The sequence below is a fragment of the Octodon degus genome, unplaced genomic scaffold, assembly GCF_000260255.1.
Source record: "Octodon degus isolate 3935 unplaced genomic scaffold, OctDeg1.0 scaffold00290, whole genome shotgun sequence".
NCBI lineage: Eukaryota > Metazoa > Chordata > Mammalia > Rodentia > Octodontidae > Octodon > Octodon degus.
Window position 1 is genome coordinate 1,201,351 of NW_004524866.1, and position 4,925 is coordinate 1,206,275.

Sequence of the window (4,925 nt, forward strand, 5' to 3'; positions counted from 1 at the left end):
TACATGCCCACCAACAGTAGAAAAGGGTTAATTTCACACCACAGTTCCATTACTATTTGTTCTTGGTTGATTTCTGGATAATAGTCACTCTTTCTGGGATAAGATGGAATCTCAGGCTTGTTTTAATTTGCATTTCTCAAATGAAAAATTAATGTAGAGCCTTTTACAGATATTTATTTGCCATTTGTATTTCTTCATTTGAGAAGCATGTATTCATCACAGAGGCCCATTTTTTAATTGCGTCTCTGAATTTTTGGGTCCTGATTTTTTTATTTCTTTATATGTTCTGCATAGAAATCATTTGTCTGAGGGATAGATGGCTAATTTTTTATTACCAATTCGTAATTTTTTCCATTGGTGCTTTCTATTGATGGGAAAAATTTTTCAATAAGATGAGATCCCAGCTGTTGATTCTTTGAACTATTTACTCTGCAGTTGGTTTTTGTTCATGAACTCTCTGCTTACCTCATGTCCTCATAACTTTTATTTACATTCTCTTCCAGTAGATTTAGTGTTTGTGTTTTAATATTTAGATCTTTGATTAATTTTTACTTTGTACAGTGCATGGTGATAAACTTGGGCCCATTTTTAATCTTTGACACATGAAGAACCAATTTCTTCATTACTATTTATTAAAGGGGCTACCTTACTTTCAGTGAGCATGTTGGACTCTTGACAAAAGAAAAGGTGGTGGAGTGTGTTTGTAGTTGTGTCTGAACCTCCTAATTTGCACCATTGATCCATAGGTCTGCTTTTTTTTTCTGCCAGAACCATACTGATTTTATCACAGTAGCTTTGTAGTATAATTTCAAGTCAGGGGTAGGGATGCCTCCTGCCTTGGCTTTGTTGTAAGTGATTGCTTTTGTTATTATTGGTCTGTTCTGGTTCCAGATGAATTTTAGAAATTTTCTTTTATTATCAGGAATCAAACTCAGGAGTTTAAGCTTGCCAAGCTGGGCTTGGCAACTGAGCTATAACTCCAGCCCTAATAATGTTTACTCTAGATCTGTGAGGTATACTAATGGTATCTTGATCAGGATCGCATTGAGTCTGTATAACAGTTTTGAAAATATGGCCATTTTCACAATGTTGGTTCATCCTATCTATGACTAAGGAATATCTTTACATTTGTTCTAGCTAATCTATTTGTGAGAATGCTGTATCAAAGATTCCCATTGCAATTGTGCTAGTGCTTATTTTATTTTTCCTGTCTGTTAAAATTTGTCTTATATAGATGAGTGCTTCTGCCTTTGGTTCATCTGTACTTATGATCGTTATGTGTCCCTGTGGATATATTCCCCTAACAAGGATGTAGTGACCTTCTTCATCTCTTTTGATCATTCTTGGTTTCAAGTTCACATCGTTCACAAACAACATAGCTCCCCCTGCTTTTCACTGGGTTCCTGTGGCATGCAATAATTTTTTTCCATCCCTTGACTTTTAATCTGTGAATTTCCTTTTGAATTAAATGTTTTTCTTATATACAGTATTTTCAGATTTTGTTTCTTATCTATTCTGCCACTCTGTTTCTGTTGACTGATGAAGAGAAAACATTTACATTAATGGTTATAACTTATATGTATTATCTTATCTTTGTCATGTTATTTTCCTCTTGTTGGTTCCATACTTTTTGCCTCTGTTTAATTGTTTGTACTGCTTGTGGCTCCTTTCTTCTGTTGTTCATAGATTTGTGCTCATTTTTATCTCTAGGATATCTGTCAGTACTCTTTGTAGAGTTGGTTGTTTGTCATGAGTTTCTTTCTTGTGGAATTATTTTTCCATAATTTTGAAAGATAGTTTTTCAGGGTGCATCGTTATTTGTTGGAAGTTGTTTCTTATTCAGATCTGAAATACTTCACTGCAAGCTCCCCTTGACTTACTTGGTTTTGTTGAGATATCTGCCATGATTCTGATGGAATTTCCTCTACAGGCGATCTACTTCTTTTCTCTGACACCTTTTTAAAAATGTATTTGGTGCAGGGTCTCACTACACAACTCAGAATCATAATGAGCCCTCTGTTTTCAACTTCCCCAGAACTGAGGCTGCAGGTGTGTGCCACCACACCCAGTCTGGTAGCCGGCTCAGTGCACATGAAGGTGGCCTGTACAGCATGTAGTGCTGGGGATTGAAATTAGGCCCCTGCACTTGCCTTAGCAGGTACTTTTTCTGCTGAGTTATCTCACTGACCTTCTCTACCAGCTTATAGTATTGTGTTCTCTTGCTGAATTTCTTGGACCTTGATTATTATATAAATGGGTATATGTTTATTTTGGTTATGGATAATTGGAGTTCTATATGCCTCAGTTATGGTAGATCAGACTGTTTTCCTATGCTTCAGACATCTTTTGATACTCTTTCTCCAAATAGCCTTTATGTAGTTCATGTCGATTCCTTTTTGTTGACACCTGTCTTACATCGTTTTGCTTTGCATCATCTTTCAGCTGTTGGATATTTATTTCCTGCTTCCTCATTAAGTTTAAGAAATCTTTTCTTTTGCTATCACTAGCTGCATTTCTGTCATCCAGGTCTGAACATCTATCTTCAGTTTAATTCAAGCAGTTGTGTCAGATCTCAATGGAATTTTTAACTTTCTGGATGTCTCTTTAAATATGATTTTTGTGTTCTAATTTTCCCTATACTGAACATTGAAGGTTTCCATCATTTTTCTGTGTTCCTGAGTTTTTTTAGCTATATCTTCTCTAGATATGCTAAGCAATTCTTTTTCTATTGTCATTTCATGTTTACCTGAGAGATTATTTCTGATCTGATATTTTCTATAGATTTATGGAGTTATTATTCCTTTATTTCATTTGCTATCATTTCTGAAATTTCATTTACATAACCTTCAAGTTCTTCTATGTTGCTGTCACCTGGACTTGGTTTGGGTGGGCTGGATGTCTGAGATTTCATTTTGCTCCTTTGTTTTGTTATTTATGTTTAAAATCTTTTTCTTCTGTTTTCTCTGGTGATGCCTGTGAGTATTGGTAGTAGGTAGCTATATCACAAATTTCACAGCTTCTCCAGGAATAGTCTGCACTTAAGGAAAATGAGTTGAAATACATTGGATCAGGACCTATCCTAATAACCCTATTGAAAAAAACAGGAAAAACTAGTAAAAATAAAATCTTTAGAAACTACATAGAATTTCATTAAAAAATGATAACAATTCAACAATGGTAGTTATATTGCATAAGGTTGGCTTCAAATTAGTTGTTTAGATTACCAAATATAACCATTCATAATTGGTTAAAAATTAAAAAGAAAAAAATTAAACATTAATTGTTCCCTTTAATAGGTCAGTAGTCAACAGCAACGCAACTATCTAAGCTATCCTGTGAATAGATGTATATTTTTCCCTATGTTATTTTTTCTTTTCACCCTTACTTTATCTCAGTTATTCCTTCCCTTTGAACACTTTATTTTTCTTTTACAGTATCTATTGTACCCTTTGGATTTTATTTACTCTTTCAGGTTCTTGCACTAGGAAAATAATATGATGGTTGCACATGAAATTATGATTTATTTCACCTATGAGTATAGTCTCTAGTTGCATCCATTTACCCATAAAAGCTTTGAGTTTGTCTATTTTTATAGCTAAGAAGTATTCCATTATATAAAAATGCCACATCTTTTTTAGCCATTCTTCAGTTAATGGGCATTTAGGTTGTTTGCAAGATTTAAGTATGGTAAATTGTGCTGCTATAAATGTGGTTGTATGTATGTTACTGTGACATGATATTTTCAATTATTCTGGGAAAGTACACAGGAGGGGAGTATCTCAGTTGAATGGAACTTCTCATCCTAATATTTTGAGGAATCTCCATACTGATTTCACAGTAATCTCTTCTTAATTTCTAAAACCATCCTATTTGTTTTGTTACATTACATTCACAAGTACTAGACTTGAGGCTCCTCCACTGCACTTGAAACACAATTCAATAAAGATAATAGTCTAACCCAAGTTAGAGAAGAAAGCTTGAGTTTGACAATTCACGTATTTAGGTGGAAAATTCAATATTCTCAAATATGTTTATGTTCTATTGCATACAATTTTGAAATATCGAGGTTAATGAATACATAAACATTTTCATCTAAAAATGTCTCTGTATAATTTTTTAAACTCATTTGATTCAACATATTATGTTATATAATTATTTTATTTATTTTTTCTCCCATTGAAAAGACAAAAGGTACCCAACACCCAATGCTAAAGGAGGACAGCTTTATTTCTTTCATAGTTTGTAGAGGTTTTCTTTCATAATCATCTGTGTCCAAAGCCAGCTGATAGCAGAGGGCAAAAATTAATGGTGGTGGAAAACAGCAAAAGCAAGAAAGCCAAAGGGTCATCATGCCTCTTTCTGTCCTTTATGTTTTAGTCACACACCTCCACCCAGGTCAGCTGTAGTGTTCACAAGCTCTCCATGCACCGCTCTTGCACAGGCTCAGGAATCTTACAAAATGAGGATCCTGGATGCCTCCTGAGTCACTTAGCTAAACTAAACTTCTCAGGTTGACACAATGGATCAAGCATTACATGTTTCACACTAAAGGAATGTGCTAGGGCATGTTCTCTACAACTCAGGATATAGAACTCTTGAGGTACCTAATTAAGCTTCTAAACTTCCCAAATTGACACAATGTATGAAGTATTACAATTATTATACAAATATTAAAATTTCATTATATCTTAGAATTTTTTCACACTGTTTGAAGATTTTGCACTTATAGCCCAACTTTATTTTGACTAGCTGAGTTTCAAATGCTAGTGTGAGGACATTAGGCCAACACCTTACAAATTGGAAGATAAACTTTTTCTCAAAGTATTCATACTTTAATATTAAAAGTTTGTTCTTTTTTTTAAATTTTTTTAATTGTTTTATTTATTTGAGAGAGAGAGAGAGAGAGAGAGAGAGAGAGAGAGAGA